We start from the raw sequence: 24,901 nt of genomic DNA on the forward strand, positions 1-24,901 counted from the left end.
ATTTTTCCTTTTCTCTGTCTCTCTCTCTCTCTCTGTCAGTCTCTGCAATAGAGTGATTGAGCTTGTTGGCAGAGATTGCAGCCTGCTTTTGTAGGAATTTGCACATGAGCATGTGATGGCCTCTGCACCAATTAGTGGCCACCGTTTGCTAATTGCATGTAGCCTGCTGTGTAGTAATTGCAGTAATCACTGTCATAGCAACCCAGTACTATAAATTGCTGACTCATGTAGGTGTGGCCCTTTCAGCTTTCCAAGATGGAGATCATCCTTGTTTGCTGCGGACATCATTGTTTAAGACAGAAGGTTGGTATAGTTCTTATATCAGAAGCCGGGGGTAGAGTCAGAGATTTACATTTTGTACTCAGACCTAATGTTGCTGCTTCCAGTAGCCACTTGTCAGTGTATAAATGTACTCACCCCTCAAAATGCTACCCCAAGATACATGGAAAGATGTACTTTCTTTTCAACTGTTACAATTAACAGCCATACAAAGCTAGTTATTGAGATGTATTCCTTTGGCACAAGAATTGTTTGTGAACTGCTATACTGTGAATATTCATTTACTCAGTTCTAAACAGTTTGTGCTTTTTTAGTGTTGACATTAGCACAAGCTGCTCAGAAAAACTGGACACATTTCAGTACAGTGAGTATGCTTACCTATATCATTGGTAGACCCTGCACACACAGGTATATTCTACATTTGGGTAGGGTTGCAGAAGTACAGAGAGCGTAAGTACTATTGTGTGGATTTTATCTTGCTGGACTTACAGGGTTGCTGTGTACATGTTAGTTTATCAAGGCAAGTAGTCTGTCTGCGTAACTCCCAACTGTGGACCTGTCCACATGATAGCCAGGGAATAGCCTGTTATTTTTTGTCTGTGCACCACACAGGTCTTTTCAGAAAAAGAGCAATGGCATTCTTACAGTTGGTTGCTACCAGTACATGGCTACATCCATTTGTATTTCAGTGTTGTATTCCTACATAAGGGTATGCTTCTGAAACTATTTCCAAAACTGTTTGCAGTGTGTAACAGCAGAAAGGCTGATATGCCTCTGTGTTTCTGCCTCTGCCAGACCTCTCAACCACTCAGGTACATATTTGAACAGACTCAGGGAAAAGTCAAGAAAAAGTCAGGGACAATCAGGGACACCTTTAAAATATTAGTGCCATTAAGTTGAGACATTGACAGAATCAGAGCATATGAATTAATACACATTTTCTGGAGTGAAAGAAGTGTCTAACTCTTAATTATTGTCATTATTCATTAAGTGTAATTCACCACCTTTCTGGCCAAAGTCAGTAGTTTTCGGAGGGATTCAGAGGGACAGAACTAAAATTTGTTTCAAAATCAGGGACAGTCCGAAAAATTAGGGACAGTTGGGAGGTATGGCCTCTGCCCTAAACAGATATGCCAGTGTTTGTGCTGCTGTGATACTGTGTGGGGTTGTAAAGTGATGGCGTAGCATTATTTCCTGCTAGAATGGATGCTTCTCTTATCACAGTCATGTAATGTAATCCCATAACAACTGTTGGTCAACATCCACAGAACAAGTTGTGTGGTATGGTATTCCTATTTTTCCTTTACATTCACTCATTCTGATGCATGATATATTTATTTAAGCATCAACTTGATGTATATCTACCATACTTCTTGTTGTGTAGTGTGTGCAAGGTCCGGGGTTCGAGACTTACAGAGGTGTTTTATTTTGCTCCTGAGCTGAACAAGGGCCCTTACATACAGAGTGACTAAGGCACTTTTAAGCAGTTGTAAGCGGGTTTACACAGGTTTGTGCATTGCTGCGCATTGCTTAGCCAAGCGCAAACAAGCGTAAACCCATGCAAACTCGCTAACTACTGCTTAATAGTGCTTAGTCCCACTAATCCCTGCACTCATTTTTTTGAAAGAAAAGAAAAATGGGGAGATAGGAAAGTGGTGAAAAAGGGGCACAAAGAGGGAAAGACAGTATGAAAAAGCTTGGGATGTGCAGGACGGGTGTAGGGAAGGTCCATAGCTGCCCATTTCTTCAACAGCAACAGCTGTGCATATGCAATAAATTTGGAGGTAGATATGAAACCTTCAACCCCTGAGAGAGGGGTGAGGACAACAAAGTATGTTGTAATGCCAATTAAATAACATTTCATGTGTCAAGTGGACATGTGTGCAAAATGGGCAGCTATGTATGGGGCGTAATTTTTTTTTTTGGGAGCAGATTGCCCTTTTTTTTTTCAGGTGAGAGTGGAATGTGGGGTAGGGTAAGTAGGTATATTTGGGGAGGTAGGTTGGGGAGGTAAACAAACAAGACAAACAAGATGCATACAGGGGCGGTATATGACACATGTGGTGGGTGAACACCTTTGACGGGGAGGGATGTTTGGAAATCACAAGCCCATCAGCCCCCAGATGGAAACAGTGGGACTGAGGTCCCCACCCATGGGCAGTCACCACTGCACCTTCATGGCCCAGAGGGTGGCTATGCTGGGGGCTGTGTAGGAGGGGCAGGCTGACCTGGGAGTTGCACCACTCGGGCCTCAAGCTGGTGTAGAGGTTCTGTAACAGAACATTCAATCTCTCTACGCACCACAGCCCGGACCGTTCGAAGGGTGATAGGTGGCCCTCCTCCACCCATGCTTACACGGGGGGGGCCAAGCCCCATCTCCTGCAGCACTTCCACCTGAAGGTGGCACAGGCCAATGGAGGAGGAGGTCCCAGGCTGGGCACCAGATCTGCTGGTGCCAGGTGCCATGGCCAGCTGAGGTGGGACAAGTGGGTCCGCTGGGACCGGCCTTCCCATATGAACTATGTTTTAGAGAGTTTAATAAAGATATGGGTTAGTAACAGTCAACAGCATTCCCAATTAGTTATAACAGCATGCAGAAGTATTCCCATTAACCCAACACACCAGATTTTCAACAGTTGAAAAGCAAGCATAACACATGCATATATAGAACAATAGTGGGCATTACAACAGTATGCAGGTTGAATTGATGGCAACAGGCTACCAATATTGTGGTATTTTAACAGGGCACAGCATTCTCACCTCACAGCAAGATGCTGGTTCCCGGTTCGGGCTCTCAGCGCCCTTCTGCATGAGACAATGGATGGGCTGCATCTTCTTCTTGAAGGTTGTGCATCAGGGCCTGCAAGCCCGTGTAAAAAAATCAACTGCCAATCATTAGCAGACCGGAGTTCCGCTGTGGTGACCCCAAACCGGGAAAAGCCGAAAGACACAAACAAACATGCATAGAAATAAATGCAAATATTTATAAACCAATAGGACATATGTCCCAGCAAATGTTTTGAAATTAGACATACCGATTGAGGTGTGGAATTGCATTTTTATGCACATACAGTAGGGTGGAAAAAGATAGCTCAATTAACAACTTATATATCCTTCTAGTTTTCACTACATTCCTATTAACTGCAGTTATATGTCCCTTACATGTATTATTACACTACCCAATGTCCTTATATTGTGCAGTTGGATTTTGCTAGATCAATATATACATGAGCTGTATCTTACATACAAACTGTCCAAGATGCAGATGTTACTGCAACATATTTTGAGAGTTGCTCACACACACTACTGCTAAGATGGTATACTGACAGCTCTACTTTCATATAATTATGTATATATGTTGAGGTGAAAGTATCAGTTATATGTTAACAGCTCTCTACATTTCTGGCAGCACACTGACATTTCTGGGGAACACAATACCAAGCTACTCATGTGTCAGATTAACCTGTACATGCTGTGCATGAACCAACAGTTGAGGGCTGTAAATATGCATAAAAGCTACTGGCACTCCCTTCATCCACATTATATGGGCCTACCCAAGTGTGGGTTGACACTGCTTAATGCAACACTACTATTTGTAGAATGCAACAGTACAATAACATATCAAAGAAAATGACACAGATGCACTCCAGGAATTATACATTTATTAAAGGATTATTACACCTTTATTTATTGGGTTAAAACACTTTTTGAAGGCTCTCTCATTTATTTTATATAACAGTACATGCAGAATAATTACTAACCTGCCTGATGATGCAGCCTTTGCAGCCTATCTTCATAGGGTTGCTGGTTCATAGCCCAGATACCTGCAGCTATGAAGTAAATGCAGTGATATTGAGACATACCTATCCATAGTATAGACAAGCATAGCAATTCCTAACTACTTAATACAATGGCTACTTACTCAGCACTGGGGCATTAGGCATCGCACGGGATTCCTGGATCTACTGGTCCAGTTGATCCTCCCTATGTCGCTTCAGGTCAGAATAATGGTGCCTGACCTGCTCACCAGTCCGAGGAACACCAGTGACACTGGTGAGATCACTTGCAAGACTGTTTCAGGCCTCCATTTTATATTGGGTACCCTGGTACTAGCCCTGCAGGAGTCTTTCCTCATGATTGTGGACAAGGAGCCAAACCATTATTTTGGACTCCTCAATGCCCCAGTGTTGCGCTCTAAATCGAGTGCCTTCTCCAACACTGGCCATGCTGACTGCAGAAGGAAGCTACAACCAGTTATAGCAAGTATTCCCACCTGTGGCACTTAAATATGCCTCATTTTCCACACTTATTTGTGATTGGCCAGTTTTGGAAAAACTCAGCTGTAGGCACGCCTGCTTAGCTGATGTTGACAATGTTTAAGTACATGTTTATGAAATGCTGTCATGGCTTAGTGGTTAAGTACTGTGACTATAGTACACAGTATCCTGAGTTCGAGCCCTGTCACTGCTTTTTATTTTCCTACTGGGCAGACCTGACTGGTTAAGGTACAGTAAAGGAGGTATGGCCATGTTTAACCGACTTTGCTCAACTTTGCCAGACTTTGCCCAACATTGCTCAACGTTGCTCGAGGTTGCTCAACGTTGCTCAACGTTGCCTGACATTGCACTGGTTAGCGCAGTGCGCAGCTATGCGCAAATATGTTGTTGTTGCGCTGGTTAGCGTGGTGCGCAGCTACACGCAAAGACATTGCGTTGGTTAATGCAGTGCGCAGCTGCGAGCAATTGGATTTAAATATGCTCAGTACTGGTAAAATGTGCTTAGCAGTACTTTATACTGCTCAAAATAGGGTACTCATGCCTCAGAATGCATAACCATTTCACCTTCATATATATATCTATCTATATATATATATATATATATATATATATATATATATATATATATATATATATATAATTTGTTCACTACTACATTTAACTTTTCAATGCTTTTTACAAAACTTACACATAAAAAATGTCAGGAAATATTTTTGTATACAGATTTCCAATAGAAAATGGAACGTGCAGTAGTGGGACTATTTTGCTTAATTTGCATATATTTTTCTTATTATCCTCTTCTGGTGTCTAAGCTGCTAACTGTAGCTAATCAATGGGCAAACCCGCGCAAATACGGGCAGCTATATCGGATGAAGTAAAAAAAAATAAAAAAATCTTTCTATTTTTCATTTTGTCAGTTGTTTAACATATTGGGAAGTGTAGTGTTACACTGTGCACATGTGAGCGGACTCGCTCATGTAACTTGAAATTGTGGCGTTTCGTCATTGCAGGGGCATGGATTTTTGGACTGCTCTGCAGTCCGACATGCCCCCTACACTCGTCCACGCTCCATGTAAGCTTTAGAGTTGAGGCAGCGTGCCCTCATTAATATACATGGCGTGTTGCCATCATACTCTTAGACTGGCTCTTCCGTGTAAGACTAATCTAGTCTTACATGGAAGATTAGTAAATCCTGGGGTCTGTATATACGATGCCCTGCACTGCTTTAACACTACTTTTCTAAAAATATTAGTCAGCCTCCCACCCACCCAAACCAAAAGAATGAAAACTAATCACATTCCTTGGTTATCTAAATCTACTAAAGAAATAATGATAACTAGGGACAAAACCAGGAAGCTATGACATAAACACAAGAACAACTCAGACTTATTAAAGTACAAGCAACTTCATAACCAGACAAAAAAAACTTGTATCCAAAGACAAGACAGAATACTACTTGAACCCTCACAAAAAAAAAAAAAACACAAAAACAACCCAAAGCAATTCTGGTCCTCCATTAGTATGCTCCTAAAGCCTGGCACAAAAAGTAATTCTTGCCCCCACCCAGACAAAATATCAGATCAAATAGCAAGCATCTTTAACTCCTACTTCATAGATACTATAGCTAATATCAGAGCAACATTTTGTTACCCTCTAACCACAACTAACTTCCCAAGTAATACTCATCTTTCTCTCTCTCAGCATACACAGCCCCAGCCTCCTCTCTCTACTACCAACATATCAGGCCAAACTATGTCCTGCACTCATACCCCCTCATCCACCCAAACAAACTTAGCTAAAATCCAATTCCTTGCCAGAATTCAAACTCTCATCTGTCCCTACAACAACCATAAAAAACTTCTGAAACTAAAGCCAAGCTCAAACCCAGTAGATGGCATACCCACTGAATACCTACAAATCACTGCAGAGGCTATTGCTTACCCCATTAACATTCTCATAAACAGATCCATCCAAGAATCCTATGTTCCCAACCTCTGGAAAAAAGCAATCATACTACCTCTTCACAAAAGGGGTGTCTCAACAGATATTTCCAACTTCTGCCCAATAGTTATCAGTCCCCCATCTCTAAACTCCTAGAAAAATGTGTACACACCCAGCTTCTACAATTCCTTCTCAAAAATCAAATCCTTTCTCAAACTCAGCATGGTTTTAGACCTGGCAATAATACTTCAATTGCATTAATATTCTTTTTGGACCTAGTAAATAAAGCCCACAACTCAGGGAGTATTGTCGCCACTTTATTTCTGGATTTATCTAATGCCTTTGATACTATCTCTCACACTCTCCTCCTTTCCAGCAGTCTAACATTGGCCTTTCTACTCCATTTCTCAACTGGTTCAAAAGCTACCTATCCAATACAGAACATGCCGTAAAATGCAACACTCTATATTCCCATATATTTACAACCCCATGGTCCCCCAAGATTCCATATTAGGACCCATACCATTTAATATTTTTATCAACAACCTCCACCTATTATTTCTACAAGGGTCACTTGTTCAGTACACAAATGACTCTACTATAATCTGCTCTGCTGAAAACTCAACTCAACTACAGCAAATTACTCAATCTGCATTTACCGGTGTAGAGACATGCTTCCACAATAACCAACTGTCTTTAAAACCCAAATAAAACAAAGCTCATAATATTTACCTCAAAGAAAAAACACTCCCATTAACAAATCTCAGTTCCACATATTATCTCTAAACAACAGAAACATTGAATCAGTGACCCAAACTAAACTGTTAAGTGTCATAATTGATGAAAATCTAAAATTTGATCTTCACTTACAAAATAACATCAGTAAGACTCCCATAAAACTGGGACTACTCTACAGACATAAACATTTCCTCTTCCTCCCCACAAAACAAATACTTGGTTTCACTTATCTACTTCCCTCTCGTCTATGATGCCTCATTACTAACAAACCTCCAATCCTCCCTAGCAACTAAACTAGAAGTACGCTACAATAAGATAGCCAAATTTGCAACAAGCAACCACCACTCCACCCACCACTGCATATCTCTAAAAACATTAAATTGGCTCGAATTCCCCCACTATGTTACTTACTTCCAATGCACCACAGTACACAAATTACTTACTAAACCACAGGACTGCCCTGCCCTAAAGTCCTTATTCTTCCATTATAACCCTAATAGGGCCCTAAGATCAGAAAAACAACACCTCCTCCAAATTCAGAAACCTAAACTACCCACTGGTCAACTACTATACTCCTGAGTAATAGCTAAAACCTGGAACAGCCTTCCTTTAGCCATTCACACAACACAATGCACTGCCTCCTTCAAAACCACACTATGCACACACCATTACTCCAAATGGATCTGTAATTGTACTAAGCCTCCTTCAGCCATTACCTAGATCTTAGTGCCATCTACCTGTCCCCTTTCTCCCTTGTACTCATATTTTTTCTCTATATCTATCTTAAATACACTAACACTTCCTCACACTCACTCTCTTCACCCATTACTACTAACAACCTTTTTCTCCTAACATCAGTCTCTTCAATTCCCACTCTTCTTAGCTCTACTATTATTTCTAACTTCTTACATGTACCTTCTCACATTCTTCTATTCATTTCTTCTTTCATACTACAACATCTACAATATCAGTACTACAGCCTCTTAATGTCTTTCCTAGCTCTAAATTTTAGTCATTACCTGAGTGGTAAACATTTTATATTCACCCATACTACTATGTCTACTATAGTTGTACTACATTATAGTTTATTAAGTGTGACTCAAGTGTCTGTATATAAGCATTTTATATTCACCCATACTACTATGTCTACTATAGTTGTACTACATTGTAGTTTATTAAGTGTGACTCAAGTGTCTGTATATAAGCATTTTATATTCACCCATACTACTATGTCTACTAAGTTGTACTACATTGTAGTTTATTAAGTGTGACTCAAGTGTCTGTATATAAGCATTTTATATACACCAATACTACTATGTCTGCTATAGTTGTACTACACTGTAATTAATTTACTAAGTGTGTATCAACTGTGTGTATATATCATAACTGTACTACTGTTTAAGAATTATTTCCTCCCTCTGCAATTTAGTTACTCAGAATATCTGCCTTGTGATGTACTATATATTCTATTTGTTTTTTGTGGAGCTTTTCACCCTGGGCCTCCACTGAAAATGGGCTCTGCATGGCCCAGTGGACTTTCCCCTGTATACAAATGCCAATAAATAAATAAATAAATACATATATACATACATACATACATACAGACAGACATACATACATAAATAAATCAGAGCAGCTAAGCTAAGATAAGCAAAGATTGGGGCACAATTGAGCAACTGACAGACAAGGGAAATAATAATAGTTTGGGAGAACTAATTTAAGGGAAAAAACTAGAAGATTCGTGCTATCGACTATTTAGCTATAATTAAAGTGATGCTGAACACAGCACAGCTCAAACACTCAATAAACAGCAATTAAATAAAACAAAACAAACAAGCGGTAACAGAATGAAAGTGCTTGCAATATGTATAATGATAGAAATAGTAGCCTACAGAGTGGGTATTGTGTGAGAAATACCAAGTTATCTCTGTACAGAGGACACACGCATCCCAAGCAACAAACAGACAGATATGTCATGCAGTAAGCTCAGGGCATTCATTGAACAAGACACTGAGCATGTAGCAAATGTAACAAGGTGTAGGGTGTACAGCATGTATAAAAGGCATATTATATGCATTCCTTGTATTTTATTATATGCAAAAAGACCTAAGGTAAGTATCCCATATAGGTGTTGGTCTGATCTATCTTTACTCTGCCATTAGTGAAAGGTGGTCAGATGGTGAGTTATGCAACCCATAACCCACTTAATGAGCTCAGCAGTCTGAGGGATATAAGGGTCCTCTTTCTGTATCCCTCCTAAATGATGTGACCTCAACTCCAAACTTGGACCACAAACACCAGCAGCAGTGAGCATACTACAAGTGTACAGGACTGGTAACAACAATGTGAAACAGAACCATCCCTGTAGTGTTCACCTGTTCATTTGCAATACTGATAAGCAAGGTCGTAGAATGACTTGGATACTGCAGTGACAGCATTGATACAGCAGGTTGCAATATCCAGTGTGGTATTTATTATGCCCTAGGAAGGGCTGTGACTTAAAACATAATAAGCTGGGCCCATAATAAAAACGAGGGATACATGAGCATAGGTTCCATAGGTTCTTAGGATGGTGATTGATCTGGTAGACTATATACATAAGCATATCCGCAGTGATTCCCACTACATGCTACCCCTATTCAAAAAGAACTGTGGGGGAAGACTAGGGGGTGGAAGTGCTGTTACCCAGCCATTCATACAGAATGCAATTTAAGGAGTTGAGGAATCTACTTGTTTAATGTGCAAGGGGAGTCTATTGCATAAAAGCAGAATTCTTTAAATGAGGTAATAATCACACCAGTAGGTTTTGTTTATGTTACTGTGAAGGCTGAGGTCTTTAGTGAGGGAATTCATAATATTCCCAGTTTCGCAAATATTAACGTTGCCAACCAAGACAGGGGGGACTTAGAGGGCTTAAATGATAAAATGCAAGTTCTCCCCCCAAGAAGTCTGTAGCAGTGGAGAGGAAGGACAGCGTGTTGATGTACTTGAAGTAGGAAATTAATTTTCTTTGTAAGGAAAGGTTGGGGTTTTTCAAGTTGGGCCAAGTATCTGGATAGGTACATGTCAAAAAGAGTTTAGCCCATTAATAAACAGGATACAAAACATGAAGTCCTACAACTGTGATGCTAATATATCAGAAATTTCAAAATGCACAAAATACAAAGCAGGCATTTTTTGTAGGGAAACAATCTCTCCTCTCTCATACTTCCCTTATTAAATATGCTTACTCTGTAGTCATATGACAGTAAATAAACAACAAACACTCCAAGAAGGAAAATATATTCCTGCACCCCATCTGCAGTGCATTCTACTGTTGAAAAAGGTACAGCTGAGTTGCACCTGCAGTTTGAAAACCACAAACCATAACAAAACTTCTGGTCATTCACTCTGAACCCAGTACACTCAACTGAGACAAGAAACATCAAACCCTGTGCTCTCATTAGGGACATGAGACATTAAAGAATACTATGTAAATCACAGTATAGGGGGTGCAGTGGTGCAGTGGTTAACACTGGTGCCTCACAGCAAGAGGTTCTCCCGTTCGATTCTCAGATGGGGCGCCTTCTGTGATCACGTGGTTTTACTCCGGTTACTCTGGTTTCCTCCCACATTCCAAAGACATGCATCTGGAGCATTTCTCCCTGAGCTTCTACTGAAAATAGGCTCTGTCCTAGTTGGACTTTCCTGGTCAACAAATGTTAAATAAATAACATGGGAATCTGGGTAACTATTAGATGAACCTCTCTCCTTCTCAATGTATTATTTGGAAGGACTTGTTTATAAAAATAAATTATATCCACCACTTACATTTATAAAGTCAGTCCATACAACTGTTTTCTTGCCAAACATTTTTATTTTGAAAAACATATTTAAGCAAATCTGCTCCAAGCATTGCTGTATGATTTTCTTTCTCTGCTCCTATGACCTCTTCCTGTCTTTGCCGTGCCTCTTGTCAGATGAATGTGAGTGTATCACTTTATCCATTGATTGCCTTTGTTGCTGTATACTCTGTAAATTCTGCCTTACTTTTTCCCGCAAAGCTGAATAATCCAGTGGTATACTGGAGGCTTGAAAGAAAATATAAACATCAATTATATTTACAGTCAATTAATAACTACTACTTTTTAGCTCATGGAGATTAAAGCTCTGAGCTGTTAACGAGCTGCTTCTTGTGTTCATAGTACAGAGTTTGATTCCTTCCATTTCCATTTACCTACCATGTGACTCTGAGCAATCATTTAACCAGACATTGCTCCTGGGTAACCTCAGAAAAGGGACCCTTGTATTCGGTGGACTTATCCAGTCAGTAAATGCATGATATAAAAAGTATATACAATTATATATACATACACACAGACACACGCATGTGTATATACATGCATGCATATATATATATATATATATATATATACACACACACACACACACACACACACACACACACACACACACACACACACACACACACACACAGCATGCATGCACACACACATATGGGAACCAGTATTTAGTCTTATTGCCTTAAAGAAGCAATCTGTTCAGCTGACACAATTTGGCTGACTAAACAGGTGGCTGACAGGTGTGCAAGATCACTACATTACCGGAGTTGGGAAATATGCCCTTTGTGTGCGTATATTGCAACATATACAAGGAAAATGTGTAATGTGTCTTTAAGTGGTGTGTGAATATTCTTACAGAATAATAATAATCTACCATATCCAAACGAGGCAGCCAAAGTTCATTTAGCACCTAATGTGGAAAAAGTCAGGCGAGGACTGGTGGAAATGAGAGGCAACCATCAGATCACCCATTCTGAGAGGGAAGAAGGGGTTCTGGCATGTGATCAGCACTATCCCAGTGATTGGAGTTGCGCTACAGTCACAGAGCAGGTAGACAATGGATTTGGCATAATGGGGAGTGCAAGAGCTCATTGATCTTATGTGCATTGATGTACCTGATGTTAAGCAGACCCCACCCCCATATCTGGCATACCAAAAATTCCTAGATATACTAAAGTAGCATTTATAGTGCTATGGGGTTGCTCACTCCATGTTTCCTCTTCATCTTCCCAGCTCACTGATGGCCATGGCAGTCCCAGCCACAGGGGAAGTGTCAGAGACACTTAAGGTAGAAGCAGCTGGAACAAAACCAAGCAGCTGATTGTCAGGACTGGTATGTGAAGGGAAAAAAATAACCTATCATGTATTAGCTAGATCATAAAGTCTTAATTGCAAATTAACCAAAAAAAGCACAGCATTGCGGGTCCACAGAGAGAAGTTTATTAACAAAAATAAACCACAGGTTAAGCGCTTTCATCAAACAGAATGACTTCATCAGAACAAATGACATAAAAACTCCCAGGTTTAAATAATCAAAACTTTCAATTCATTGGTGCAAAGTTGACCAATACTAAACATTATATACCACTTCTCATGAATATCAAGCCACTAAAATAAATAATTAATAAATTCAATCAGTTCATCTACTAAAATACCGAAGAAATAAGTAAAAAACAATTTTTATACATGTGTATATATAAATATGCCCTATACTGGTGCATTTGTTAATAAAATTCCTGTGTATATGATATAAAATATGTTGTATAATGTATAAAATTAAACTAATATTTGAAAAAAATATATATTTATAATAAATATATAATAAATAATAATGCACATATTAAACTGATTCTGCCTTCTCTTTCAATATAGGCATTACAGAAATATGCTCATTTATACCTGGTGGGTGGTCGGCTGCTAATCTAAGTTGCCATATCAACTCTTTCTTGTGCAATATATTCTGCCAATTGGTAGTAAACCTTGTGGAAGATGTCCTTACTGTCCCTACATATTATTAGATAGTGATATAATCATAGGTAATCAAAATAGAAGTCACATTTTTTTAAAAAATGGCAGCTGTTGTTCAAACAAACTAGTATATATTGCCAAATGTAGCACCTGTCCGTCTTTCTATATTGGTAAGACGGAGAAGTTGTTGAAAAACAGGATATATGAGCACCTCTATGAATTCAAGAATGAAAAAAATACCAATGCATTATACAAACACAGTACTTTGTGTAAGAATTTTAAGTGTTTTAAGTTTGGTATACTTGATTTTGTAAAAATTGATGTGAGGGGGGGTGATTGGCAGAATATATTGCACAAGAAAGAGTTGATATGGCAACTTAGATTGGCAGCCGACCACCCACCAGGTATAAATGAACATATTTCTATAATGCCTATATTGAAAGAGAAGGCAGAATCAGTTTAATATGTGCATTATTATTTATTATATATTTATTATAAATATATGTTTTTTTTCAAATATTAGTTTCATTTTATACATTATACAACATATTTTATATCATATACACAGGAATTTTACTAACAAATGCACCAGTATAGGGCATATTTATGTATACAAATGTATAAAAATTGTTTTTTACTTATTTCTTCGGTATTTTAGTAGATGAACTGATTGAATTTATTAATTATTTATTTTAGTGGCTTGATATTCATGAGAAGTGGTATCTAATGTTTAGTATTGGTCAACTTTGCACCAATTAATTTAAAGTTTTGATTATTTATACCTGGGACTGTTTATGTCATTTGTTCTGATGAAGTCATTCTGTTTGATGAAAGCGCTTAACCTGTGGTTTATTTTTGTTAATAAACTTCTCTCTGTGGACCCGCAATGCTGTGCTCTTTTTGGTTAATCGGTTATATTTCGAGTGCATTGAACACCATTGGTTTGGACCTCTTAATTGCAAATTACTAATATATAATCAGGAGTAGCCTGTAGGGTTAAACTAAGGAAAATAATATTTCAGTTTTTTGAGTACTGAATAAAACGGGTCTATATTAGACTGTCGAAATCTTCTTTCATCAACGGCTTATTCACTGACCCCTATCCATCGAACTAACTTCAGAGAATATCAAAATTTTTTACAGGGTAAGTAACCAATTGTCCAACGCCACAACTTTGCCCTTTTCCCCACTGTAGTGCAGTCTCGGAGTTTGTATATATAGTTATGGGTGGTGTGGGGAGTTGTGGAGGACAAAGCCCCCCTTCTGGGTGGGTCTGATTTAGTGCGATGTGTGTTTCAGTGGGGTAGTGGCCAATTGGTTACTTACACTGTAAAAAATGTCGATGTTCGTTGAAGTTAGTTTCAGTGGTTAGGGGTCAATGAATAAGCTGTCAATGAAAGAAGATTTTGACAATCTAATATCATCCCAATTAAAACACTATTTTATACAGCTCTGCCTCCAGTGTCTTTTTTGGACTTGTATATAATAAAACCTCCTTCAAAAGGTGACCTAAACTTCATAACAAATTATGAAAGAAAGAAAAAAATGGAGTTAAAAAAATCCTCTGTTTTTATCTCAGATTAATGCTAACACATTCATTTAAACCAGGTCAGAAACAAGTTCCTGACCTTATCTGCCACTGATTTTTTTTAATATCAAGAAAACTGTGGGAGTAACAATGGAGTAATTTGCATATTTTAGCCTGCACTATACATTATAGTACAGATGTTTCATCTATTAAAATTGTTGTTAATGAGTACTGGAAACTAATACAAAGAAATCCAGATTTAAGGACAGTGTTAGGTGATAAATCTTTCTTTATAAAGAAAAAGAGCAATAAACTGAAATATTTATTAGAAAATGACCATGAAGGGAATAAGCAAACTGAAAACAAGATGCAAAGCATATACTCCTCTTGAGTTTTCAAGCTTACATACATAACATACATAGCAAGTTATTCCCATACGTGTTTAGTTTGTTCTTGAAAATATCTAAACTGGTGCTTGCTTTAATGTAATTTGGTAGTCTGTTCCATGCATCAGCCACTCTCTCAGAGAACCAATTAGTACACTTCTCATTCCTATATAATATTCCACACATGCTGCCTGATGATTCTCTGATAATTTTTGATAACTCCAAACATTCCCAGAGGTAGTTGTCTCTAAATGCCCTATATACCTGAATAAGGTCTCCTCTTAAATATATATCTGAGACACTGTACAAGTTTAGATATTTCACTCATTCATGAAAGTTTAAATGTTCACATCCATGAGTGCCCTTGATATATTTTCACTGTACTCTTTCCAATTTACTCATTCCTGTTTTCTTATACAACTTCTAAATGATTGTTCCATACTCAGGTTTAGGTCTAATATAACTAACAAACAATTATTTTATCATTTCTGATTTCCTAGACTTTATAAATATTTTAATACAACCTATAGTTCTGTAACTATCATTAATCAATCAGTTGCTATGATTAGAAAATCCTCAAAGCTGTATCTACCAATATACCCAGGTCCTGAAAAGAGCCTCCAGTTTCAATCACTGTGTGCAGTATTAAATATTCACCTTTCAAACTATGTTTTCCAAATCTCAGATATATTAACATAAAAAAATCTGCTTTATTATGTAACTATGATAGAACTATTGGTTCCACTGATGTATATAACCAGAATTCAGAAAGACTGGTTTATTTATTAATGTGCACTTCAAGTGATGATTTTTATTTTAGAAAGACTGATATAAATGGCTTCCTATTTAAAAGCTAGCACTGAAATACACAGTGCCAACAAGCCAGAAAAAAAGATCAAAAACATAGCAAAAGAGGGAATGTTGAAAACTGCTCTTCTCTTAAATTTTTATTTTTTTTTTTGCAGGGACTCCGAGACCGCAATATCTTGGACAAAAGGGAATATTTGAGAAATGACATCTTAGATTTAATATATGTAAGCCTGATTATTCGGCCATTCAATCTTTGTATTTCAGGATTTGCTCTAGTGGGTCCCAGCATTTCAAATGGTTACTGATATAGTGATATAAAATATAAGTGCCGATATTTTAGTGAATACAAATGCCATTAAAAATAAAAATGAATTTAATGCCTTGTTTAAGTATTCTAAATGCTGCACAAGTTTTTAAAATTTATTTTTTTAGTTATAGATTCAGCATATAAATCATTTGTTGGTGAGGATTTAAAAACTCATTCAGAGAAAAAAATATTTGATGATGGCAGATTAAACTGAATGCTAATGTCCTTCATGTCTTGAATTAATTCATTACTTATGCATTTATACATTTCATTAATTAGGCATTTATACAGTTATGCATTGGCTGACCAAAGTAGAGTACTGATCCAAATGAACCATTTTCTGGCTCAGCCTGGAGTTTACAAGCAGGTAAAAAAGATACAAGGTAATATAAGAAGCTGGATACACAGTATTTTGTATTAAGAAAACAGTAATATAATCAACAATACGAAGGCAGTTGTAGGATTAATCAGTGCAAGGCTGGCAAACATTACATTTATTAATGGTAAATGTTAAAGTTAAAAACTGTTGCTTAAGTTTTACATGTGATTTAGTAATGTTTTAGCGGGTGTGTTTTTAGGATAGAATGGGTGCTTGATTGTTTCTATTTTGATGAATTCTTGATGTAAAAGATAATGGAAGTGTTAAATTAACAATCAATATATTGTTTTTCTGAGTGCCATGGATCCTTTAGATGGAGTGTGGTGGTCATTTTGTGGAGTTATATATTTTACATGCTTAATGTCGAGTTCTACTATACCTTTTTTCTGTGAGGTAAATACCTTTTTTTAAACAAGAAATATCTTTATTGAATTATCACTTGTGTCATAGGCAATCAAATGTTTATATAAATGAAAACAAACCATATTGACATTTTTTTCAGTTACAAACATTATACATCATATTCAGTCTTCTATACAATCATTGTCATTCGACCAGTACATAGTTCCTGCCTTCTCTTAAACCTCATTCCTCCCCTAAAATATTAGTCTGCATGTATCTTTCCCATGATTGATTACACTTCCAGTTCTTTTATCTCTGTTGGTTTAGCCTTTGATTTCCATTTTCTAGCAACTGATTCTTTAGCAGCCACCAGAATTAAACTCAGCAAGTCCACATTATGTCTAGGGAATTCTAATTCTATCACAGCTCAAAAAAGTCAGTTACGCCAATTTGCCCACTCAGTATTGCTGACAGAGTAGTCAGCAGGGATTTGTTAAAGTCTGCCATCTTATTACACTCCCAAAATATGTTCCCAGGTATCTCTTTCTTCCCCATCATACCTCCAACATTTGTAATCTACCTGATGAAAATTTTGTTGAAGTCTGCTTGGGGTATAAAAATACATATGCAAACATTTTCAAGCAAAATTCCTAAATCTTCCTGACTTTGCTGTATATATGGGAGCCGTGTATATATCCTCCAATTGTTTCTTTGTGAATAGCTTATTCAGTCTCTATCTCCAATACTTCTAACCTCTTCTAATTGATTCCTATAATTATCATGCAATATTGCGTATGCCATATTAATTATCCTTTTTTAACAGCAGCTTCTGTTCTATATTCTACTAAAAACTCTACCAGTGCTGCTCTTTCATTTAGGATCCCCCTATTACTTTCTCTTTGCCTATACTCTGATATCAATCTTTGATAGAAAGGCAATTTCTAACCTGCAATCCAAATAAATTATAATATTACCTTTCCTTGTCTATTTATTTACCCCCAAAATCTTGATTCCTTTGCCAGTTTTCTCCAGTAAATTCAATCCCCCTTTTCCTATTCTCTGTACTCTTAATTGCAGTCACCCCTATCAGCAGACTCTCGTTTCTCCATTCCAGTGTTAGTGTAGTTCTTAAAATACTTTCTGCTACTTTATGAATATAATATTCTGTATGATTATTGTTATTCTCATTAAGGATACGCATCCAAAATGCCAATCTCTCCTTATTTCTTGAGATTCCACCTTATGTCATCATCGTCTCTTTTCACTTTGAATTACAGCTTTCTTGCTTGTGCTATGTATAGCAGTCTTAACTGTGTAGCTCTGAAATACCAATTCAAATCAGGTAATCCAAAATCACCTTGTTCCATTGGAAGGATCAATTTACCTCACTTGACACTTGCCCTCTTCCCCTCCCAGATAAAATCCTTCAACTTTTATTAATTGCTACCTAGAACTTATCCTCTGGTTGATAAAAATATGCCTGACCTGTGAATAAACTTATGGGCTAAAAACATTTTCATTGCTTATATCTTGCTATACATACCCATAAAACAGAACTTCCACTTTCTCAGTTTTTGTATTATCTTTTGTTTAGTTTCTTCCCACATATCTTTAGCTGCCATAACAGAATCCTTTTTAACCCATACACCTAAGTACTTAATTGCATCATGTACCCATAAATATGGGTATTGCTGAACCAATTTATGTGTGGATGCATAGTTTACAGCTATTGCCTTTATTTTAGCTTCATTAATTTTATTCTAAAAAGACTTGAAACTGTAAAGAACAACAGAAAGGAAGGTGAATACTAGACAAAAAAAAAAAACAAATTAAATTTTAATACAACCTGTTAAGTGCTTTTCTTTTAGTGCATAGACTAAACTTCTTCAGACAGATTACATTCAATACTTCCTCCTTTAAATAGTCACACCCTTAATTAACTAATTAATCCTACTAAAAAGCATAAAAGGTATAGTACAACATAAAATTCTATACATTCATAACTTATCTATATGTGTTATAATTTATATATGTAAAATAATACACCTATTCATTTGATTGGAAAACAGAAAAAAATATATATATTAACACACTAATCCTAGTCCCTATTAACTTAATCATATCTAATATATATGAATTTAAATATAAGTCTGTACATCTACATACGCATATCAAATGTAATAAAAATACTAATAAGATAAAAATACAGATATACACTAACTAAATGCTATCTAAATAGTTTGATGTTACTATATTATGTAAATTTATACAAATATATATGAAAAATATACCCTATGGATAACTCACTGAATAGAAACATTTGCAATAATGACTAAAATGTTAAAACTACAACTCAACAGAATTTATTGACCAATAGCAACCTAATACATGTGTGGACTAACATAGTTATATAACAAATAGTAAATACACTCACCTTTCATAAATAATGTAGTTAAATAATGCCAACATTGAATGTCAATGGTTAGATAATTCAATCATAAATACTTAGGTTACACTCAGATTCTCATTTTAACCCAAGGTGCTGTCCTAAGTTAACACTAGTTTCATATCAGTAAATTATTTAATTTCAATACACATGCTATCGAACAGGCCTCATCGAGGCCTGGTAAGTGATGTGAGTTTAACCTAAGTTGCTTGAAATTTAAAAGCATGACCTGGGAAATCCATGCAGCGCCTAGCAAGAGGGCTATCTTGTTTACCCTTACCTTAATATAGTAACATCAAACTATTTAGATAGTATTTAGTAGGATTAATTAGTTAATTAAGGGTGTGACTATTTAAAGGAGGAAGTATTGAATGTAATCTGCCTGAAGAAGTTTAGTCTATGCACTAAACGAAAAGCACTTAACAGGTTGTATTAAAATTGAATTTGTTGTTTTCGTCTAGTATTCGCCTTCCTTTCTGTTGTTCTTTATAGTTTGGGTTTGCAAGACTTGAAACTGTCTCAGAATGTTTCACAACACTGAAGTAACCTTTTCTGGTTTTATCAGATACAAAATAATATCATCTTCAAATAAAGCCAACTTTTCTTGGTTACCATACCAATTATTACTTGAATTTCTGAGTCCCTTGTTTTCTTTGCCAATGGTTCCAAATATAACACAAATAACAAAGTGGAAATGGGACATCTCTGCCTGGTTCTACTTTTCAAACAGAAGTTATCAGAGAGAACCCTCCCCACTTTAATTTTTGCCTCAGATATATCATATATCCTCATATTTATTATTATTATTATTATTATTATTATTATTATTATTATTATTATTATGTCAGTGAATGCAAATGCTTCCATTAGCCTAGTCATAAAATCCCAGCTTACTGCATTGAATGGTTTCTCGGCATCAAGACCCTCCAACAACAGTGGCATTTTTTTACATTTTGCTTCCCTCTGGGTCATCATTGTTCTATTAATGTTGTCAAATGTTTGCCTCACCTCGACAAAACCACATTGATCCATACCTATCAATTTTAGCATCACCTTTGCTATTCCTTTAGCCACTATTGATATAAACAATTTATAATCATGGCTTAGAATCAAAATGGGCCTATAGGAAACTGAATCTAATAGGTCTTTACCATCTTTAGGTGTTACAGCCACAACCACGTTCTTTCGGGATGGCAACAAACCTTTTTACTTTCTGTTGCCTGAGATGTTGTGCTAAATCATTTTGCGGTGTGGCGTTATCAAAAAACAGTTGCATAACAGCAGTCTTCCTAAACTTGTGCATATTATCCAGGTAGTCCCTTATTTTCTCTTTAGTACTCTGCAGCTGTACCTCTTCTTTTCCTGTGAGATTCCCCCTATTCTGCAATACTTCAACTTTTGTCAGCCCCTCTAAATAATTATTGTTACTTCTTAACCATATTTCTTTTTCTTTTATTTCTACCTTATTTTTAAACTTCACTTTCATTTTATTCTACTCCTTAGCTACATTTTCTGAAGAAATGTCTATCTTCCCTCATAACTCCTGCATAATGTCCACTAATCAATCCTTAAATTCCTCTCTGTTTAACAGATAGGTGTGCGATCTTAAATAGTTACTGGATGTGTATCAAAACTTTCAATTAAATGCACATATTCTTGTGAAATATGTCTGTCTAGCCTAGCCCAATTTTTGTACCTTGGGGAATAATATGTAAATTCTCCCCAAGATCCTACTACTGAATTCACATCTTTCATACCAAATATTTTCATAAATTTCTTTAAAAATCTACATTCTTTTATTATATTTTCCCTTTTAGCCACCCCTGATACAGCCTCACTGTTGCAAATCAAATTCCATCCCACCTATAATTTATTTATTTTATTTTATTTTACATTTGATGACCAGGAAAGTCCAACTGGACGCAGGTCCATTTTCAGTGGAGGACTGGGGAGAAAAGCTCCACATCAAAAAAACAAACAAAAGTGACAATATATTTACATACTATTACACATATAAGAACATATTTAACTTTTTTACATAGGTGAATAGAACAAATGTCTTCAGAATAAACATTGTTTAGAAGAATAAGTGATTTAAAAACTTTGTTTGGTAAGAAATAGGTAGTTAATAGATAAGAGGAGAAGGTTCTGCAGAATCATTGCAGTACTGAAAGGAAAGTGAGTTAATCTGGGGGGGGGGGTCACATGGGCACAGCCAATTTGTAGAGTAGTGGGTGTTGAGTAGTTTCTTGAATAGTGAAACAAAGCTGGTAGAAGTTATGTTCTTTGGGAGTGAGTTCCAGATTTTAGCTATTGTACAACCAAGGAGAGCTTTGCCTGCTTCATTCTTATGTTTAATGACAGTTAAGAGAGTTTGGTTTGTAGATCTTAAGGTACAGGTGGTAGTGTTGGGCTGTATTAGATTTTGTAATGCTGGAGTTTTGTCAGGGAGGTAGTACAGTTTGTGGGCTGTGAAGAGTTGTGTAGTAAGTAGTAGTTCGGGCAACTCACGCCAGTTGATCAGTTTAAGAGACAGACAGTGATGGGATCTATTTGAGGTGCCAGTGGCAAATTTAGCAATCTTGTTATAGCAAGATGCCATTTTGTTTTGTTCGCTGTGGCGAAGATTAGTCAGGAATGGGGAGGCGTACAGTAGGGTGGATAACAGGTGAGTTCTTGCGACAGCGACTTTGGTATAGTTGGTCATAAATTGCCTGTTCCTATACAGGAGACCCAGTTTTTTGTTTACTTTTTTGATTGTTTGTGCAATGAGTATGTCAAATTTGAGATTGTTGTCAATTACTATTCCTAGGAGTTTAGTGTGTGTTGTTGGGGTGATAGTGGTGTTATCCCTGGACTTTATGGTGAAGTCAGTATTTGGTACGGAGGATCTACCAGGACTGATGAGAATAAGTTTTGTTTTTTTAGGGTTGAGTAGAAGTTTAATGCTGGAAAACCATGCTTTAGCCAGAGTAAAGTTATTCTGTGTTATTGTTTGAAGTTTGCTTAAAGTTGGGGTGGCACATATGTAGTGTCATCTGCATATTGTACTATTGAGGCAGAGGGGCAGGAGACTGCTATCTGATTTGTATATATAGAGAATAGTAAAGGCTCAAGTATTGATCCTTGTGGAACTCCTATAGTTACAGGTAGAAGGGGGGATAGTTGGTCCTGCCAAAGCACTGCTTGTTGACGGCCAGATAGATAGATATTGAACCATGATATGATGATGGAGTTTATGTTAAGGGTAGATAGAGTGTAGAGTAGTATGCTGTGGTTGACCATATCAAAGGCTTTAGAACGTCTATGAATACAGAAGATACAAAAAGACCATTGTTTCTGTGAGTATTAACTATATTGGTATAAGAGAATAGGGCTGTTGTGGTACTATGGGAAGACTGAAAACTGTGTTGGGATGTTGATATAAGGCTATTTTTTAGGAGGTATTGCATTAGCTGTGAATGTGCTACTCTTTCTAAAATTTTTGATAAAGGTGATAAGATTGCAATTGGCCGGTAGTTGGTCAGTTCAAGGGAGTTGCCGCCTTTGTGGAGTGGAATAATATGAGATATTTTCCACAGGTTAGGTATTTTACATTCAGATATTGATCTGTTTATGAGGATAGACACAGGGTAGGATATGGTTTCAGCTGTTAGTTGAAGGAAGTCTGCTGGAAGTTTGTCAGCAGATAGTCTGGTAGGTTTTAATTTTTTTGAGGAGTTTAGTAATAAGTTGAGTGGGTGCTGGAGATAAGCAGAGGCTAAAGTGAGACTGTTTTGTAGTAGGGGTAGTGGGGGGGTGGAGAAAGGATGGTGCTGGTGGAGCTGTTTAGGGTGCTAGAAAGGATTTGTACTGTTTCAGTAAAGAATTTGTTGAATTGTGTGGGAGTGTCCTCATTGTTGGTTGGTAATATAGGTGTGGTAGTGCCAGTTTAACCTGGGTGCAGTAATTTATTTATTGAGGCCCAGAATTTCTGAGGGTTATTAGTGTGTCTTTCTTGTAAGGTTTTGTAATATTTGGGTTTATCAAGTTTAATGAGTTGTTTGGTCTTATTAAGGAGTGCAGAGTAGTTTTGTTTTGTGGTAGTGGTTCCAAGTTTATGATATTGATTCAAGGCTCTGTCTCTAACTTTCATTATGGCTTTAGTCTCTTTTGTTAACCAGGGGGCATAGTTTGTTTTAAGTCTGATAGTTTAGGCTGGTGCATGATGGTTCAAGACATCAAGAAAGGTGGAGTTAATCAACTGCTTCATCAAGGGGTAGTTGTTTTAGGGGGGACCAATTACAGTTTTTTAGTTCATTGTTTAGGTCCTTAGCTTTGAAGTTCTTTTTGTTATGAACTATTCAAAGGGTGGATTGGTTGCAATGGTGGGACTTATTCCTAATAAAATATGTTGGTTGGTGGTGGCTTAAACTGTCTGGTAAGCAGCCTGATTGGTGTGCGAAGGAGGGGTCAGACAGAAATATCCAGTCTAAGATGGAATGACAATTATAATATAATATGTTATAAGTAATATTCCCTGCTAAAAGCCAATTATTTCTCCCAGATTTTTCTTAAGCTCTATTGTAGCAGTTTTAGGTAGAATAAAAATACATGCCAATGTAATCCTCCACCCTTGCCAGTAGACCCTTACTACTACTGTTATTATCTTTTTTCCTTCTTCTATTAGTGCGCCTCTAGCAATTAATATAAGTACCTTAATGTAAGCAGTAACCTTTCCTTTTGTTCTAGATATCCTGCTGAATATCCATCCTGAAATCCTTTCTTTATCAGATTCACATTCTTTCCAACTGTATCTCCTGTTGCATAACTATTTGCATTCTGCATTTCTTAATGTAGTTCACTACTCTTTCTTTTTTTTTGCATATACCTGTGAGACCACTCACGTTCAAAGATAATATGGAAAATGCTGTCATTATGATAAGAAGTTATCATTCCCACCTGTTATGTATAACAGCTTTTTTAAATGTCTAGTTTCAGCTTTAGTGTTACATGCATGCACTAATGTTTAGCAGGTTGATCTCTTATCCATTTGTTTCTTGTTATCTCCATTTGAACCTATGTCACATCTTACAAGGCTTTTTGTTTTAATGAAAACCCTCAAAAAACACAGCCCCAGAACACCCCAAAACCTATTAACGTAATGCAAATGTACAAAACTATATACATATTCAAATAATGAAGTTTAACCCCCCTAATAGGAATGACTGTTCTATATTGAAAGCTACACTCATGGTCTTTAGTTAACCAGTAATAAAGGTTATCCATGCTAAGATGCATGGTACAGCCGTTGCTTCTACTTACAGTAAGTGCTGTCTGTTTTTTGTCTTATCTTTATTCCTCTCCCAGATATAGAAAACTTGAATGCTTTCAGAAAACATTATCTTCTAGACATAGAATGAAAAAAGTATTCTCTTTTATTGCCCTTTTTCAGGTTGTCTCAGATACATAGCTGCCTTCAGCTACAGACTTCTCATGTAGAACATTTGTTTGGTAAAGGAAACATTCATTAAAGTCAATATTTTTTTTATTTACTTGTTTCCACTTAAAACCTGTTAGATCAACCAAGGCCTTAATCCAGCCACCCCCTATGCAAAAGTAAGATAAAACATATCAGTTTTCCTTATTTCATGATCTGTGTACTTTTAGAACTAGCCC

Source organism: Protopterus annectens, chromosome 4.part0 (assembly GCF_019279795.1).
Source record: "Protopterus annectens isolate FY-2018-M chromosome 4.part0, PAN1.0, whole genome shotgun sequence".
NCBI classification, from domain to species: domain Eukaryota; kingdom Metazoa; phylum Chordata; order Ceratodontiformes; family Protopteridae; genus Protopterus; species Protopterus annectens.